Source organism: Triticum aestivum, chromosome 1B (genome assembly GCF_018294505.1).
Source record: "Triticum aestivum cultivar Chinese Spring chromosome 1B, IWGSC CS RefSeq v2.1, whole genome shotgun sequence".
NCBI classification, from domain to species: Eukaryota; Viridiplantae; Streptophyta; class Magnoliopsida; order Poales; family Poaceae; genus Triticum; species Triticum aestivum.
Window position 1 is genome coordinate 694,008,586 of NC_057795.1, and position 20,937 is coordinate 694,029,522.

Genomic DNA, 20,937 nt, shown 5'->3' on the forward strand with positions numbered 1-20,937 from the left:
AGGACATCTAGTTTTGTTTGTGTTGTATGCTGTATGAATTTTCATCTTAGTATAAGTTGTAGTATAACGCAAGTGTCAGCTCGTGTTTATGCGAACAGTAGACAATCGATATGTTTGTATGAATTTTCATCTCAATAACACACACGCGTGATCGAAAGGCAGGGTTGATTAATTAATGAGTGAGAAGCTGGGCATTCCGTCAAAGCCATCATGATCAATACTGCTAAGATTTATACTCCCTCGTTCCGTTCCGTTCCGTTTCAAAATAGATGACTCAACTTTAGTATAAAATATATGTTCCGGAAATACTTGTCATCAAAATGAATAGAATAAAATGGGATGTATCTAGATTTATATTAGTTGTAGATACATCTTTTATTATCCATCCGTTTTGATGACAAATATTTCCGGACGGAGGGAGTATTTTGGAATTGTAGCACCCATCATCTTTATGGCTCATTTTCGAGCTACAAGAATAACACAAATGCCATCTAAAAACTGTCATACGTAAACATACACAACAGGTAGCAATAATATATACAAAAAAGGAATGAAATTTTGAGCACTTGTGAGAGTGCTCAGAGCAGGGGAACTCTGTACATGGTACAACTATCACCATCAGAGCAGGATGTCAGGCCTGCTCAACTGTTATATTTCTTCAGTTAATTAATACGATGGAAGCGCGTGAGGTGAGGCGAAACTCTACTTTACAGTGAGAAGCACTGTTTTCACTTGCTCTGTTTATCTCTGAGCTGTAATGAGTATTGGTCCATTGTAAGACCTCTGCTCCACACAAATACAGTAGTACCTCCTTTAGCGAATGTACTCAGCATATAATTTGCACTTTCCCCTCTTCTCTGTGATTTGACGAACCCTAGCTACCACTTCCCGATCCCAACCAGAACCAGAGAGGAGCATGACACAGGATGAATAGCTGCAGCTAGTAGGATTAAATTAGTTAATGGTAATTCACGCATGATCCGATTTATCACATGATGCTACATTCCAAAATTATTACCGTATTGAACTAGTTTGGTTTTTGTAACATTGTTACTTTCCAATTTGGAGAGGAGAGGTATATGGGGCCTGTCAATGCTTGGCGCCATTTTAAAATTTAAATTTGCCATGTACCACAAGTGTTTGAGAAAATTATTTTGTTTTTGTCTGATAGGGGTGATGAAAGATCAAGAACAGAACACCCTGTTCCCCCGAGGAGAAAAGGAATGAGGGAGAGGCTCAAGCAGCAGCACATTCCCCTCAAGGTACCAAAGTGATTTATGTTGTATTGATGATGTATCTTGTCTTCTCTTTCTCCTTGGGGTACCGTACCATTAACAATGTATTCTTCTCTCTTGTTCTGAAGAAGCTGTTTTTTTGGGGGAACAGAGATTCAGTTAGGTTGAAGATGAGCTATAGACGCAACAATCATAAGGTATTGGAGAAATTATCTACTTACTGTTTTTGAGCAATGTAGATTTCCTTTCAAGTACACATATTTGATGTATTCCTTCCCTTCACACAGCTCAAATCAGAAAACCGAAACTCCTCTATATATACTAAAGGATGTTGCTTGTAATATGATTATTCTACACTACATAAACATGTCTTTTTTTTTAAATAATAGCATAAACCTGTGGCTCTTTCAGCTCACCTCATTGTCATGATTCATTCTCTGTATGCTTAATTTGATAGTTTATGATTTTTCAACTGAAATGCTATTGCATGATTTAGGAACAACATTATTACCAAAACCTGGTCCTTTTGCATTTTTTTTGTACTGAACATGTTTTTTCATATCATATTTCTGAACTACAATCATCTCTGACTATTTTGCATTCACCTTGTTGATACATCATGTAGAATCTGAGATGACGTTAAAACTTGAAATTAATATTGAATGGCATGTGGCTAATTGAATTATTTTTGTGAAACAAACATGGATATGATGGTCAAAGCGATGATAAAACACTTATCAATGATGATGCTGCTGCTTCTTTTGGAAGGAGAGAGAGGAAGAAATGTAGTATAAAAACCGCCATGAGCTTATAAAACATGTGCAAGAGTTTACAGAGCATACCATGCCTTAGCAGAAATATATGGAGCAAGCTACAAGCGGCACTCCGGCAGGCCTTTGTTTGCAGAAGAGTTTCCAAATCAGATGTCATAATTGTCTGAGAACTCACCCTCCTCAAGACTCAAGCCAAGAAGGGGAGCTATGTTCACCAGAAATGCTCACATCCTTGACCCTTGCCTGCACTGTTTGATCTTGATGCACAATGATGCGCTTGGTGTGTCAATACAACTTTTTACTGTCAAGAGGAATGGTACAAAGAATTGGTTTCCACCTATATTCCGCAACTTCTTTCTCAAACAGTTGAATGAATCCACAAAAGATTGTCTGCTTTAGAGACTGAGCTCTCTAAGGCACACAATGAACTCAAGAGAGAGACTCCCTAATTATATTGCCATGGAAGTTGAGAATCCGAACATCACCGAATCACATAATACAATGCAGTCTGAGTTTGAAACTTTGGGCCAGAAGATCATGATGAAGGGGCAAGAAGTTGCAGAAAATAGGTGGAAACCTTCCACCTTTGTATACAGGATACGAGTAACCGATCATCTCTGTTGTGAATACCGAGAAAGCTGCAGCGCTTGTTCCACTGCAGGTGTCCTTAGGAAGAGCAACTGATCTGAAGTCTGAAGTCTCGGAGACACAGTTTGAGGTGGAGGTGGAGAAGACTGAGCAGGATTTGCAGATGCTGGAGAAGGAATTTGCGTACAAGAACGCCACGGTGGATTTTCTGCAGTCAAGTTTGCAAGATTGGGGGGCAAGAAACATGTGGAAGCTTGAGACAGTGAACAAAATGCTGAATGAGGTGGAGAACCTCTCTTTCGAGCTTAAGAACACCATCTTGCTTCTGAATTCCGAGAAAGAGAGTACACGCAGTCCTTGGTGAGAGTATCTGATCTGAAAGGCAGGCTGAACTAGGGATTTCTGAACAAAAAGGGCAAATGGTTGGTAAAGAACTCAAACAGGAGATACGGAGGTGCATACTAGCCTGAAAGATGACGCACAAAAGCGCGCTGAACTGAAGCTGAAGCATATCTTTTTGTGATGATGAATATGCATTCTCAGTCTCAGCAATGTAATACACCCCTGGATCGCACTGGTGTTATGTGCTGCTGTACGTGGGCCGTGTGCCGAGTCGACATGGGCTGGTGGGACTAATCATAGCCTAGAAAGCATTGCAGCAACAACACAAAGAGCATGGAACAGAAACAGAAACTGAACCTCCTGTCTTGGTCCACCTGTGTCTAGCTGTTGCCTCTCTCTGGAGAGAACTAAACTGGCTATGGGGTGGCCTCTCTCCACAAGCGGTGTTACCTACCTCCCCCCTCCTCACGTCCGGCGATCGCCGTGGCCACGGGGTGTGACAAGGAAGAAGTCAATAGGTCGGTCTTGAAAGATCGACAGGATGAATGGCAAATCGAATGAGATGGAGAAGAGTAAGTTGAAGCTCGAGAGCATGATATCCAAGTATGACAACCGTATCCTTGGTGAACAAAATATTTCTTCAGGTGGAACTACCAGAGGCTTCAGGATGGACTGAATATGTGAAAGGAAATTGAAGTGAATCTCGAGAATGAAGTGGGGCTCCACATTGGTGACAAGGAAATGCTTTGAAGTCAACTGGCCTGTCAGAAAAAAAGACGCAGAAATTCTGAAGAAGGAGCAGTACTGTTCACTGGAACATGAGATGGAGGCAGTAAACAAAAGAGCAGCACACTCCAGCAGTTACTTGAGGAAAAAACATGTGACGTGGAGAAGCCGTCAGAAGAGTATTTGATCCTGAAGAAATCATTTTCTAATGCAACTATTGAAACTGAAGCCCTGAAGGAGATCATAAAAGAACTGCAGCTGAAGAGCACTAAACTGGCTATGAAATCTGTGGATGATGAGCATGCTGATCTGGAGACAAGCACTCGTCCTTGTTAGCAGAGAAAGATCTCTTGTGTAGTCAACTTGAGAATATACAAGATCAGGTGGAAATTATTACTAGAAACTAACAACATTAAGCTTTGCTCAGGTTGCACCAAATACAGCTAAATGACTTGGAAGCTACATTTTCTTGGAACAACTCTTATACAAATAGCCATTGACTTGAGAGATGTGCACTTGCAAAAGTGTCAACTTGAGAAGGAAGTGGAGACAGGAGCGGCCGAATCGTTTTTGTGTTGTTTTGGCAAATGAATACTTCAGGGTGGCAACCCATTTGACCATGCATGTAGCATCGGTCAGCATGCAATCCACTTGTCTCGCAGATGAAATTGTTGAACAAGTTGTTGGAAATATGAGCAATTTACCAAGTGATTTTATTAACAGAAATACTAGATAAAGCATGACTAGTGTAGCAGTAATAAAACATGCCATGTGATTTGACAAAGGAAAGGTAAACAACATCTTCATATATGAACCGTAACTAAACATATATTGGGCAAACAGTATAGCAAGTTGCATATATGAAATAGAGTCTAACATATCCAGGGCAAACACTAGAACAAGGAACTGTAGCAGAACCTGTAATAGAAAGGAGACGAACACGTACGAGGCAGCAGCAGCAGAAGCGCTGGACTTGGGGTCGGTGTCCTCGCCAGCCATGTCGTCGAGGAGATCGTGGACGTCGGGGAAGAAGTCGTCGTCGGGGAAGTAGTCGTCGGAGTCCGGGGCGTCCGTGATGAAGAAATCAGTAGTCGCGCAGAGCGCTCCCCAAAAACCTTATCACCCTTCTCCCGTACAGGACTCAAAAGGTGCGGTTTCGAAGGCCTACTGTCCCGACCTGCGGTGCACGCCGCAAGCCGGGATGAGGAAGAACGTAGCAGCAGCGCAGTGCTCAGGAACTTTGTGGCGAGAGGAGGAAGAGATTCTGGTGCGTCTCTCTGGGAGGAGCGACCTTCCTTTTATAGGCGCAAGAGAAGGAGGCAAGAGGGCATCGATGGAAGGTGAAACGAAGAGACGAAGACGAAGCGAACAGCCAGCAGCCCTTCGGCTGCACCGTTCGCATTCAAACTCCACTATCGCAAAAACTTTTCAGCTTCCGTGTGACCTTTCGTATACCCGTAGTGCGTGGCAAAAATTTACATTGGCTCGTTCCCGCAACCCGCGGCGCGTCGTGACGAGGCGAGGCGAGGCGTGGCGTGGCGAGGCGGGCGGTGGAGGAGGAGCGCGCGTGGATGTCCCTCTTGTTCTCATGCTCATACAAGTGGGGAAGGAGCCTCCCTTATAAAGAGGTCCAACTCCCTCTAAACTAGCAAGGTGGGACTAAACTTTAGTTCCACCTCTTGCCTTGCACGAATGGGCTGCGTGGGCCTCTAGGATTTATAGGAATTTCTGAAACAGCTATTGGGCTAGGCCCAAAATAGACAAAATTCCAGCAATCCCCCACCAGATCCCAGAGGCACACAAAATTTGCCTTTGGTTCCAAAACACTGTTTTATATACCGGTACTGCAGTGGAGACTGTTAAGTTGAACTTCCACCTAGAACCCTATGCTACACTAGTTGGCAACTTGAATAGTGGATTGGGCCTTGAACTGCAAGTTTTCTGCGAATCTAGTTTCACATAAAGCCCTGACCAATACGTGGCTACCGTGGGTCTTCCCCGCGGGTGGAGCTTATGCGTCATACTCCGTGACCTTTCATGAGTTTACTAGAGAGAACCCTACTCTCATAGATTGCGACGTTTAACAATCAGACTCATATAGGTGCGTTCTTCAAAAGATGCTCTGCAGGACAACATCTCTGTTTCAAAAAGCCAATTAGAACACATTAAGATATACATCAACCTGCCATGAAGATTAGGAGAGTATTGCATCTTCATGGAGTGGTATTTTAACAGTAAGGATACTGTCCTCTCAGTTGACCAACAGCTTGTCTTCCACATCTAATTCACGGGATCTCCGATCACAAAGAATAGGTTACCACTGTGAACAACTCATATTGTGGGTCTCATTCCCATCTCCCTCGATGCATTATCTATCACATTACGTGATAGACCCTTAGTAAAAGGATCTGCCAGATTTTTAGACGTTTGGATATAATCCAATGCAATAACTCCGGAGTTTTTCATTTTTCTGACAGACTTTAACCTTCTCTGAACATGTCTTGATGACTTCATGTTATCCTTTGAGCTGCTCACTTTAGTGATCACAGTTTGATTGTCACAGTTCATAAGGATACCCGGTACAGGTTTCTCAACTACCGACAAGTCATTCAAGAGCCGGCGAAGCCAATCTGCTTCGACCGTAGCTGTATCTAGTGCTGTGAGTTCTGCTTCCATTGTTGACCTCGTTAAGATGGTCTGCTTGCAAGACTTCCAAGAAACAGTGCCACCTCCATGAGTGAATACATAACCGCTCGTGGCCTTTATCTCATCAGCATCTGAGATCCAGTTTGAGTCACTATACCCTTCAAGCACCTTTGGGTGCCCAGTGTAGTGAATTCCATAATTCACAGTGCCTTTCAAATAACGTAAAACTCTCTCTAGAGCTTTCCAATGCACATCTCCTGGTTTTGAAACAAATCGACTCAGTTTGCTAACAGCAAAAGAGATGTCAGGTCTTGTAGCACTAGCTAAGTACATAAGCGAGCCAATAATCTGAGAATACTTCAATTGATCTCTAGCAATTCTTCGATTCTTTCGAAGCAGCACGCTAGCATCATATGGTGTTGGAGAGGGCTTGCAGTCACTATAGCCAAAGCGACTCAAGATCTTTTCCACATAGTGAGATTGAAGCAATGTAATCCCACCATCATCATCTATCAACAACTTGATATTCAGAATGACATCAGCCACTCCTAAATCCTTCATCTCAAAACAGCGAGATAGGAAATCCTTGACCTCCTTAATAACATTCAGATTTGTTCCGAAAATCAGTATGTCATCAACATACAAACAAAGCATAACTCCCTCGCCCCCACCATGGTGATAGTACACACATTTGTCAGCTTCATTCACAACAAAGCCTGCAGCTGTTAAAGTTCTTTCGAACTTCTCATGCCACTGTTTGGATGCTTGCTTGAGTCCATACAAAGACTTCAGCAACTTGCACACTTTCCCTTCCTGACCATCCATTACAAACCCATCTGGTTGTTCCATATAAATTTCCTCATCCAACTCTCCATTTAGGAAAGCAGTCTTAACATCCATTTGATGAACGAGAAGACCATGTGAGGCAGCTAGTGAAAGTAGAACTCGAATAGTGGTCAGTCGAGCCACAGGTGAGTAAGTATCAAAGAAGTCTTCACCTTCCTTTTGGGTATAACCCTTAGCCACGAGCCGAGCCTTGTACTTTTCTATAGTACCATCAGGCCTAAGCTTCTTCTTGAATACCCATTTGCATCCTATAGGTTTGCACCCATAAGGATGATCAGTTATCTCCCAGGTTTCATTCGCCAAGATAGAATCCATCTCGCTACGAACCGCTTCCTTCCAGTAGTCAGCATCTTCCGATGCATAGGCCTCCGAAATAGAACTGGGAGTGTCATCTATGAGATACACAAGAAAATCATCACCAAAAGACTTTGCAGTCCTCTATCTCTTGCTCCTAGTAGGAACTTCATTGTTCTCCTCCACATGACTTTCAAAGTGTTCCATCGAAATGGCAGTTTCAGTAATTGTAACCGGTTCCTGATTCGATGAACTAGGCATCTCCTGATTAGATGAGGTAGCCATATCCTTCATGGGAAAGATATCTTCAAAGAAAGTCGCATCATTCGACTCCATGATCGTACCGACATGCATGTCAGATACCTCAGATTTTACAACCAAGAATCTATAGCCTATGCTATGAAAAGCATATCCCAGGAAAACACAATCCACAGTTTTTGGTCCCAACTTCCGCTTCTTTGGGATTGGCACATTGACTTTCGCCAAACAACCCCAGGTTCGCAGATAAGAGAGCTTTAACCTTTTCTTCTCCCATTCCTCGAATGGAGTTATCTCTTTGTTCTTTGTGGGAACTCGGTTTAGGACATGACAAGCAGTCAATATCGCCTCCCCCCACCATGCCTTGGAGAGACCCGATGTGTCTAACATGGCGTTAACCAAATCAGTTAGAGTATGGTTCTTTATTTCGGCCACCCCATTTGACTGAGGTGAGTAGGGAGGCATCCTCTCATGGATTATACCATGTTCCGCACAAAAAGCATCAAATTCATTGAAAAAATACTCTCCACCACGGTCGGACCTAAGCCTCTTGATTTTTCGATCAAGTTGGTTTTCCACTTCAGCTTTATAGATCTTGAAAAAGTTCAAAACCTGATCCTTAGATTTCAGAAGATACACACGACAATATCTAGTGGAGTCGTCAATTAACGTCATGAAATATTTCTTTCCACCTTTTGTCAAAATACCATTCATTTCACATAGATATGAATGTATAAGTTCTAGTGGTGCAAGATTTCTCGTCTCCGCAGTCACGTGAGACTTACGAGGTTGCTTAGCTTGCACACATACTTGACACTTAGATCCCTTGACAGTGGTGAAACTAGGGATTAAGTTCAACTTCTCCAGTCGCGACATGCAACCAAAGTTAACATGACAAAGACGTGAATGCCACACATTTGATTCACTATTGTTGCAAATATGATTAACAACTTTATTGCAAACGTCTGATAAGGATAAACGAAACAGGCCTCCTGACTCATAGCCTTTACCAACAAAGGTTCCATACTTGGATATTACAAATTTATTCGACTCAAAGACAAGCTTATATCCATCTCTACACAAAAGAGATCCGCTAACAAGATTTTTATTGACGGAGGGGACATAATGCACGTTCCTCAGCCGCACGATCTTCCCCGAAGTAAACTTCAGATCGACCGTGCCAACACCACGAACAGAAGCACTTGAACCGTTGCCCATCAGCACGGTTGAAGTCCCTGCGGTCTGATAAGACGAAAACATGGAAATATCACCGCATACATGCACATTAGCACCCGTGTCAATCAACCAATCAGGAGAATGACATACTGAAAGAATAGTGGGAAATATACCATACCCAGCATCCTTCATGTCAGTGTCTCCAATGACAACATTAGCGGTCTTGCCGCCTTTCCCAGGATGACGCTTGTCATATCGATTAGGGCAACTAGGAGCCCAATGATCAGGATCTCCACACACATGACTAGCACCTTTCTTCTTGCCATTCTTCTTCTTGAAGTTCGTGTGTTGCACAGCCTTGTTCTTCCCATCAAACTTTGCTTTACCATCAAACTTGCCCTTGTTCTTGAACTTGTGGGGCTGGAAGTTTTGCTTCTGTACCACATTGGCATTAGATCCTCCCTCAATACCTCGGGCACGTGTGTCCTTTGCTCTTGCCTTTTCTTCCACATCAAGAGTACCAATGAGATCCGGAACGGAAAACTCCTGTCTCTTATGCTTCAGTAAGGTAGCAAAGTTCCTCCATGAAGGAGGAAGCTTAGTGATGATACCCCCGGCAACAAACTTGTCCGGTAGCATGCAATTGAAGTGCTCAAGTTCTCTAGCAAATGACTGTATCTCATGAGCCTGCTCAACCACGGAGCGCTCTTCAGTCATCCTGTAATCATAGAATTGCTCCATGATGTACAGCTCAGTGCCGGCATCTGAGACCCCAAACTTGGCCTCGAGTCTGTCCCACATATCTTTTCCATTGTCAATTGATGCATAAGTATCAACTATGTTCTCACCAAGAACACTCGAGAGAGCAGCCTTAAACAAGGTATCCATTTTCTGAAAAGCTTGTGCCTGTTGGGCATCTTGCTCTCCTTCAGGTTTGCCAAGAGTGGCGTCATAGCAGCTCATGGTCTGAAACCATAAGACTGCTCTCACGCGCCACCTCTTATAGTGGATACCCTCAAACATAGGAGGTCTCATGGAAGCAACAAAACCACTCGGGGTAAATTGCCTATAATAAGGTTTTTGGATTGTTGGAAATATGAGCAATTTACCAAGTGATTTTATTAACAAAAATACTAGATAAAGCATGACTAGTGTAGCAGTAATAAAACAGGCCATGTGATTTGACAAAGAGAAGGTAAACAACATCTTCATATATGAACCGTAACTAAACATATATTGGGCAGACAGTATAGCAAGTTGCATATATGAAATAGAGTCTAACATATCCAGGGCAAACACTAGAACAAGGAACTGTAGCGCGGCGGACGGCGGAGGAGGAGCGCGCGTGGATGTCCCTCTTGTTCTCATGCTCATACAAGTAGGGAAGGAGCCTCCCTTATAAAGAGGTCCAACTCCCTCTAAACTAGCAAGGTGGGACTAAACTTTAGTTCCATCTCTTGCCTTGCACAAATGGGCTACGTGGGCCTCTAGGATTTATAGGAATTTCTGAAACAGCTATTGGGCTAGGCCCAAAATAGACAAAATTCCAGCACAAGTCTGACATGAAAATGAGAGAAAGCCTCAAAACTCTGCCTGCATTGCATTGATCTGGGGACAGAACCATCCAGTGCCTGAAAGTCCTCTGAATGTTTCACCAAACAACCTGTTTGATTGACAGCCATTGTGTGTGTGCTGTTAAAAATCATGGAAGTATTTGGCCTATAACCAGGGAACATTTTGGAGTGTCTGTTACCTTGATGTTCTCTCTGAAGATAGATCCTGGGTTTGTAATAAGAGTCTGAATATTCAGGTTTTTCACGCCTTTAAGTCTAAGATCACCTGTACGCACGACAGGGGAGAGATGCGGTGCTCCTAGGTGTCACCTTGATACGAGGAGGTGGTTCATTTGCATGGAGCATTCAAACTCAAACCTTTCAATGTGCGATGCTAGCCACTCGTCCTGTGACAAGCTCTTGGTTAACCTGTAGGGTGCCACATAGTTGAGGTAAATGGCCTCTTCTTTTCTTTCAATATCTTTCTTTTTTCTATTTCTCTCTCGTTTTCATTGGATTTTTTTTCATTTCTTTCACATTTTGCATTTATTTTTCATTTTGTTTATTTTGTTTATTTTTTCATTTTCATTTTTCAGTTATCTTTTTTCCCTTTGGTTTCATTTCTAATTTTTTGTTTATTCAATAACATTTTTCTAATACATCTTTAACATTTTTCAAGATGAATTTAACAATTTGTTAACACATGGTCAACATTTTTTCTGTACATGATCCGCATTTTCGTGTGCACAATATAAATATTTCTTCGCTAAATGCTTGGTCAACAATTTTTAAATTCAGGATTAATATTGTTTTTGAATGCATGATCAACATTTTCTCTCTACACATTTAACATTTTTGCAAATGCTTGATCAACATTATTCAAATATAAGATTGATTTTTTTGGAATACATGGTCAACATTTTTTATACATATTTAACATTTTTTTCAAATGTTTGATTAATAATTTTTAAATACAGGATTAATTTTTTAGTATGCACGGTCAACATATTTTATACACATCCAACATTTTTCAAATGCTTGATTAAAATTTTCAAATACAAGGTTTACATTTTTAAATACAAATTAGCATTTTTTGAATACACAGTCAGCATTTTTTATAGATATTTAACATTTTTCAAATGCTTCATTAACATTTTCCAAATACAAGATTAATAGGTTTTTAATGCATGATCAACATTTTTTGTATACATATTTAACATTTTTCGAATGCATGATAAACACTTATTAAAACATTATGTAAAGTATATTTTTGTAGTGATTATTTGGAAGTGTAAATGAAAGTAAATAAATAATAACAAAAGCAAAAATGTTTTAAAAAAAATTGAATCACTGGCCTCCCACATACTGGGCCGGCCCATACGCTCCCGCTACTGCAAGGGGCTCCGCCAGTCGGTAGCTCGTCTCGCGTAACTAGTCTTGGCCATCTCAGGCCCAGCCCTGTCGGCCCACCTAGGCCCGGCCCTAAAATCCAGGGCCTAGGCCCGATGGGCTTGCCCATGGGCCGGGCTTGGGCCTGAGTTTTGAGCCCATCAGTAGGGTCTGGACGGGCTTGGGCTTGGCATATTGTCATTTTAAGGAAGAGGCCCGGCCCACGGCCCTAAGCCCTAAGGGCTTTTTAGGGCTTTTTACCAGATGGGCCGGGCTTGGGCTTGAAAAGTAGGCCCAGTGATAGGGCTTGGGAGGGCATGGGCCTCAGTTTTCTGCCATGGGCTTTTTCAGGCCCGGCCCAAGCCCGGCCCGGCCCGGCCCATGGCCAGATATACGCGTAACATGAGAGATAGCCGCGCCCTTTCATCTGGTGGATGAAAAGACCATATGAGGCCGCCAACGAGAGTAATACCCGAATGGTGGTCAGTTTGGCCACATGTGAATAAGTATTGAAGAAATCTTCCTCTTCTTTCTAGTCATAACCCTTGGCCACAAGTCGACCTAAGCTTCTTTTTGAACACCCACTTGCATCCCAATGGTTTGCAACCATAGGGACGTTCAGTGATCTCCCATGTCTCGTTAGCCATGAGGGAATCCATCACGCTACGGACATCATCCTTCAAATAGTAAGCTTCTTGAGAGGCATACACTTCTGAAATAGAAGTTGGAGTATCATCCACGAGGTACACGAAGAAATCATCACCAAAGGTCTTTGCAGTCCTTTGTCTCTTGGCCCTATCAGGAGTTTTCACCTTTAGTCGACACACCATTCGTATCACAAAGATTAGAATGTACGAGTTGTAATGGTGCCAAGTGTCTCTCCTCCGCAACCTTGTGAGGCTTGCGAGGTTGATTAGCTTGCACACATGAAAGACACTTAGAACATTTGGCTAAAGTGGAAACTCGGGATTAAATTCAACTTAGCTAGCCGCGTCATAACATCGAAACTAATGTGACAAAGATGTGAATGCCAAATTTTAGAATCATTAACACTCGACTGAATATGGTTCATGACTTTATTACAAAAATCTGCGAGGGAAAGGCGGAACATCCCTCCGCTCTCATAACCTTTTCCAACAAAGAGTCCATATTTTATAACAACTAATCCTATATACTTAAGAAGTTCACCCCCACTAATTGATTTATCTCGACATGCAACATAGACACCTCAGCAACCAATCACATCAAGCCACATCACCCCATGCAGTTCCACTCAAGCCCACCTCAGATCTGACCTATAAACTCCTATAACAATATCTTCCAATTATTTCATTAGAAAAACTGACATTATCTCTCTCTCTCATGTTAACTTAAAACGAATTTTATTGGTATTTTAATTGTTTATCTACGATTATTTTGTAGGATCAGAGAATATGGCATATTCATGTTCATTTTCAAGTATTTTACTCCCCGGCAGTATTATTCACTATGAATGTCATGGGATCGAGATCTAATACCTAAGTAATAAAATTTTGTGACTGACATTGTGGTTCTTCCCTGCTGCAGCAGGGTGTCATTATTTTCACACACAAGCATCTACTTACATAAATGAAATGAAATATGAAGTAACTCTCATGAACATATATAGTTGCATTCTTTGCGAGATTCAAGATAATTATATGGTGCATTTAGCTCTCTACTGAACGCTTGCTAATATTGGTTGAAAGAGAGGCTGACTAATGTTGGATAAATATACATAGTAAGATGCATACCAAATGATAGAACCGCATATAATAAAATAATGAACCTCCTGGTTTTTAAAGGTATGCTTTTAGTTCCCTTAATTTTCTGGTGCATAGATGACAATCTACATGTGCCTTATATATGTTAATGTTTGTTCAGCTGAATGCTCGATGACTATATTGAGTTACATCCATTTCCTATTGTAGTGGACAATGTAGTTTCTCCGGCATACTCCTCGATGTACTAATGTCATGAAAAATAAGGGTGCTGATGGGATTCTGGTTTGGAGTAGATGCTATCATTTTATTTTTTATCTATGCTAGAATAGGAACTGTTGAGTTTTCAAGCTTACATGTATGATTACAATCAAACATAATTTTCTTTTAAGGATGAACACTTGGATATTATCTGTTCAAACCTACAATTTCACTTAAAAACGTAAGCTTCTAACTAAATGCGCCTTGCCAAATGTTGAATCAAAATACTAGATTTAGTTCTTAGTAAGAATAATACTTTTTCATAGTTCAAATATCACTATTTCATGTTCTGATGTTAAAGACAATCCAATCCTAAATATATGTCCTCGCCGAGGGTATCAAACATATGGCCTGTTCTGATCGTCCTCCAATTTAATTATTTTTTGCTGGTTGGCTGCCTGTTAAGTAAGATGTAGTAAAAATGGAGTTTGTATGTTGTCATCCGCAGGAACCTTGCCATTTTGCATACGTTTGGCTATTCTTCCCCTAAAAATGGATCCAGGTGGGTGAAGCAAGCTATTTGGGTGCATTAACAATGCAAAAGGTTCTCAAATTAGCATGCAGTCTCTTTGTCTCTTGCTCCAATGCACTTCTAATAGACAAGCAGATTATGTTATCTTGAATTATTATGAGAAAATCTGATCAAATATACTTTGATCAAGTAATTGCCTTCTTTCATGCCAGGGATGCATTCTAATTACACAAATATAGAGATGCTTCATGGTTCTATTATTTCTTGCTTCATAAATACTCCTCCTATACGATACTACAAATCCCAGCAGCAACGCGCGGGGTATCATTTAGTTTATTAGACTTGAAGACCAACTTAAACCCTTCTCTACATAGAAGGGAGCCACTAACGAGGTTCTTTTTGATGGCGGGGACATGCTACGTTCTTCAGCTGCACGATCCTTCCCGAAGTAAACTTCAGATCAACCGTGCCAACACTATGAACAGAAGCACTCATGCCATTCCCCATCAATACGGACCCGTGGCCTGTGACCTTGTAAGAAGAAAACAATGAAATGCCAGCACCCACATGAACACCTACACTTGTGTCCACCCACTAATCGGTGGACTGAAACACTGAAAAAACAGTAGACAAATTACCGTACCCATATGCACTATTTTCATTGTTGCCCACAATCATGTTGATAGACTTGGAGTCCTGTCCTGGCTTCTTGTACTTATTTGGGCACTTGTTGGCCCAATGTTCCTCCGAACCACTAGTGAAGCAATCATCCCCCTTGTTCTTCTTGAAGATCTTCTTACCCTTCTTCTTAAAGTTAGTATTCTATTTGACACGGTTCTTTCCCTTGGACTTGTGGGAGTTGAAGTTTCTCTGGTTCACCATGTTGGCGACAAAAGTTCCTTCGACTCCTTTTCCGCGTGAGTCCTTTGCCCTTGAGTTTTGCTCAACACTTAGATGGCCGATGACATCCACTACTGAGAATTCACGCCTATGATGTTTCAGAGTGGTAGCAAAGTTTCTCCAGGGAGCTTAGCGATTATACATCCCATCAAACTTGCCTGGTAAATCGCACTTAAGAAGGTCAAGCTCCTTAATGATGCATATTATCTCATTAGCCTGCTCCAATACAGGACGATTCTCGACCATGTTGTAATCGTGGAACTGCTCTATAATATACATCTCGCTCCCAGCATCAGTGGCCCCGAATTTAGATTCGAGCGCCTCCCACAAGTCCTTGGCAACATGCACATGTAAATATGCATCCACCAACTTATCTCCAATCACGCTAAGAACTGCTCCCAGAAATGCGATGGTGGCTTTCCTGAATGCCTTCTCCTGTTCAGGAGCAATCGTTCCTGTGGAAGGGACACCGGTGACCCAGAACACGTTAATAGCCGTGAGCCATAAGGTGGTTTTGGTCTGCCAACGCTTAAAATATGTACCAGTAAACTTATCCGGTTTTGGTGCTGCGACAAAACCACTAGCCAAAAAATGCCTACACAAATTAGGTTTTTGGATTGTTGAGTAAATTAGGTTTTTGGATTGTTGAGTAAACTAGCATGGCATTGACAGAATTAACAACATGTTGATCACGATCTAAACAAGCACGTATTACGCAAATAGTAGACACATCTACACATAATGCTAGTACTGCTAACATGGAAATAAACAGGAGGAAATAAACGAGTTATACCCTCCAGTAGGCCAGGCAGAAGTTGCGGCAGCGGTGGCAGCGACGACATCCTCGGCGACCTTCTTGTCGGCCTCGAGCTTCTTAGCAGCGAGACGTTCGGCGTTGGTTGGCGGAGACATGGTGATGACAAACACGTAGAGGAAGGGGTTTCAGAGACCTTCTCTCCTGTCAACTGTGTACATAGTGAACGAGATGGAGTCTCCGGCGGTAGCAGCAGCAGCAGAAGGAATGACAAGCGTGATGCGCAGATGGCTAGGGTTTAGCAGATGACTCACATATATAGGCGCGACCGCATGGAGAGATGTGCGCTTGGCCACGTCCGAGTCGGTAACAGCCCATGATCTAACGTCTCAGATCATGGTCCACCTGTCAAAGACTCTCCATTCATGAGCGCTAAAAATAAGCGCGTAGATATGAGCTTGGCTCGGCTCATTCCCTCAACCCGCATTGCAGCGAGGCGGGCGGCGGTGGAGGAGTGCATGAGGGCCTCTTCTTTTCTCAAGCTCCAGTAGCATGTGGAAGAGAATCCCTTATAAGGAGGTCCAACTCCTTCTCATCTAGCGGGGCGGGACTAAACTTTCCGCCATCCCTTATCATGACACCTACATGGGCCTTTAGAGATTTTTCTGAAATTGTTAGATGGGCCTAAAGCCCACCCCATATTTCAACACATGAATATCTATGTCAATTATATTGTATTTTTTCCCGCATAAAAATGTATTTATGTTGTGATGGTAATAAGGTGTTTGCAATGGATGGAGGAGATGCTGCTTATGTCAATATGATGTACGATGTTGCATTTCATTGTCGTGGCCAGTGTTTTTCTTTTTTTTGAAAGGAAGGTTAAAACCCTCAGTCTTTGCATCATTGTGATGCGCATAGCCAATACTATTTTTATTATTAAGTAGAGTACAAAAGAAAGACAATTACGATCAATCCATTATTACAAGAGATATAAATAAAACATCTATGACTAAGTCAACTTCTTCAACAACAACGCCTTCAGAAAGGTGTATACGACCTCGTGCCATTGTCGCCCTGTCCGGATGAAGAAGGCCAGGGGAAGGATTTTCACCCCGGTCACAGACCACTGAAGCTCAGAAGCTCATTACATCAGCAATGAGACAACATCTTCAACAAGTTAACGTCACAAGATGGTTGCTGTTGAGCATGACCAATAAAGGTGAGAACAAGGGTTCTCACCTCGGGCATGAAGCATTGTCCCATCCACCATCTTGAAAATGGACTCCTCGCTAGACCACATATGCGCTAGGGCCTAGGAGTGGGTAGAACGTCTTCACATCAAAGATGGCCAGTGATATCTGAAGCCTTTTGGCAAAAGATTAGGCAACTAAACTAGGTGCACTATCTCTGTCTTTCTTTCCATGTCTATGTTTTGAGATATGCTTGGGTGCCATACTAGCAGTAAGAAGGATGAAAAGCAACCGAAAATAAAGCACAACTACTGAAGCTCAATAGACTGCTACTTGTCATGGCAGGAAGTGACAGCAGTACTTGTTTCAGACACAAGAGCACTAGCACGAGCACGAGCTAGATCGCATGACGACCGTGGGGTGTTGTTATGCTTGCACAAGCTGTTGGAAATATGCCCTAGAGGCAATAATAAAATGATTATTATTATATTTTCTTGTTCATGATAATTGTCTTTTATTCATGCTATAATTGTATTATCCGGAAATCGTAATACACGTGTGAATACTTAGACCACAACATGTCCCTAGTAAGCCTCTAGTTGACTAGCTCGTTGATCAACAGATAGTCTGGTTTCCTGACTATGGACATTGGATGTCATTGATAACGGGATCACATCATTAGGAGAATGATGTGATGGACAAGACCCAATCCTAAACATAGCACAAAGATCGCGTAGTTCGTTTGCTAGAGCTTTTCCAATGTCAAGTATCTTTTCCTTAGACCATGAGATCGTGTAACTCCCGGATACCGTAGGAGTGCTTTGGGTGTACCAAACGTCACAACGTAACTGGGTGACTATAAAGGTGCACTACAGGTATCTCCGAAAGTGTCTGTTGGGTTGACACGGATCGAGACTGGGATTTGTCACTCCGTATGACGGAGAGGTATCTCGGGGTCCACTCGGTAATGCATCATCATAATGAGCTCAAAGTGACCAAGTGTTTGGTCACGGGATCATGCATTACGGTACGAGTAAAGTGACTTGCCGGTAATGAGATTGAACGAGGTATTGGGATACCGACGATCGAATCTCGGGCAGGTAACGTACCGATTGACAAAGGGAATTGTATACGGGGTTGCCAAAATCCTCGACATCGTGGTTCATCCGATGAGATCATCGAGGAGTATGTGGGAGCCAACATGGGTATCCAGATCCCACTGTTGGTTATTGACCGGAGAGCCGTCTCGGTCATGTCTGCATGTCTCCCGAACCCGTAGGGTCTACACACTTAAGGTTCGATGATGCCAGGGTTGTATGAATATGAGTATGCAGCAAACCAAAAGTTGTTCGGAGTCCCGGATGAGATTCCGGACGTCACGAGGAGTTCCGGAATGGTCCGGAGGTAAAGAATTATATATGGGAAGTCGAGTTTCGGCCATCGGGAAAGTTTCGGGGTCCATCGGTATTGTACCGGGACCACCGGAAGGGTCCCGGGGGTCCACCAGGTGGGGCCACCTATCCCGGAGGGCCCCATGGGCTGAAGTGGGAGGGGAACTAGCCCCTAGTGGGCTGGTGCACCCCCTGCCCCCCCCCTCTGCGCCTAGGGTTGGGAACCCTAGGGGAGGGGGCGCCTCCACTTGCCTTGGGGGGCACTCCACCCCCCTTGGCCGCCGCCCCCCTAGAGATCCCATCTCTAGGGCCGGCGCCCCCTAGGGTCCCTATATAAAGAGGGGAGGAGGGAGGGCAGCCGTACCCAACACCCTGGCGCCTCCCTCCCCTCCCTGCTACACCTCTCCCTCCCGTAGTTGCTTGGCGAAGCCCTGCCGGAGCCCTGCTGCATCCACCACCACGCCGTCGTGCTGCTGGATCTTCATCAACCTCTCCTTCCCCCTTGCTGGATCAAGAAGGAGGAGACGTCACGCTGACCGTACGTGTGTTGAACGCGGAGGTGCCGTCCGTTCGGCGCTAGGATCTCCGGTGATTTGGATCACGACGAGAACGACTCCCTCAACCCCGTTCTCTTGAACGCTTCCGCACGTGATCTACAAGGGTATGTAGATGCACTCTTCTCTCGTTGCTAGATGAACTCATAGATTGATCTTGGTGAACGTAGGAAATTGTTTATTTTATGCAACGTTCCCCAACACAAGCTTCTGTCAATGGAGGATGAACGAGAAAGAGACAGACTATTTGTGCGGCACACCAATTTCTGCATTTTCTTCTTCTATTTATTCTGCTGGAAATCAAAGGAACAGCGTGGCACAACTCCCTCTACTGGATCGTGCCATCCCATGATTAAGAGCATGCCTTGCACGGCCGAATCATATGCCTCGAGATCGCACATGACCACGTCCTCAGGCTGTGCTAAAAAAGAGAGCAGAAAACCTGAAATTCAGCTATCTACCAAATTGCTGCCATGGCAGCCTAAATTCGCTGCCACGGCAACAAAGCCAAATTGACTCTATCACGCATTCACGCTAGATTATTTGCTAACATTCCCTCAAAAAAGATTATTTACTAACAAAATCCACCTAAGCTAGTCCTTCAATCATGCCAAGTGAACCCCTCAATTCTTCAGAAAGTCTAGGTGAAGGTCACTGCACAATGGCTCCATATATATAGGAGGATGTGCGGAAAGTGGTGTTCAGTTTGTGATCTAAAGGTTCTTGGGCCTGATGGACTCCATAGAATTTTCTTTTAAAAAATTGGCACATTCTGGGTGATGAGGTCGCCAAACAGGTTTTATTTGCTATAAACTCAAGACAGTTTCCAACAGAGCGGAATGATGCATCCATTTTTCTTGTTCCCAAAATCGACTCACTTGAATTAATTACACAATACAGACCCATTAGCTTGTGTAAGATGTTTTATAAGATAATTTCAAAGATGGTGGCTGCTACACTGAATGGGATATTGCATGATATTATTTGCCCTACTGAGAGTGCTTTTGTTCAAGAAAGATTGATTGCTGATAATATTTGTATTGTCTATGAGTGTGTTCATAGGATTAAAAATAAGAAAGGAGGGTAATCATGTTTATGTGTGGTGAAACTAGACATGCACAAGGCTCAAGACAGCGTTGAGCGGATATTCTTTAGACTAGCCACAGTGGGAGTAACTTCAGCAGTAACATCGAGTCCAACTCAGCAAATTTGCTTATGTGGCAATGAGTTAATGAGGAGAGAGGTAGTTACAGTAACTTAGCTAGTTACTGTAACATCACATGTCCCAATGTAATATGAGTCTATAACCTAATAAATGAATCTTTGCATGTTACCACACCTATGTTACTACCCACTATGAAGGTAGTAACATTGTCTAGGGATTTGTGTATGTTAGTAGTGCATGTTACTATGCATTGTAGCTAGTCTTAGAAGTATGATGCAAAAACTAGGGTTTCATGATCAACGGAATGAAATGATTATGGCTTGTGTTTCCTCTGCTAGATACAAAGTGAGTTTAATTCTCAAGAAACTGACATGTTCACCCCTTCTAAGGGTATTCGGTAGGGGGACTCCCTCTCCCCATACTTGTTCCTTCCTTGTGCAAAAGGTCTCTTGTAGTATGAATAGGAAGTTGGTAGCATGGATTGGATAAGACTGTGTGGGAATGCACCATCGGTATCACACCTTTTATTTGCTACCTTCCTTACAACATGATGGTAAATACGTTGAATGCAACTTCCTTACAATATGTACTGAATACCTATTGTCAAAGTTCAGGGCAAATGATGAGTCTGGCTTAACCAAGTATATTTTCAATCTAGATACCAATGTTTTTTCTAAGCAGA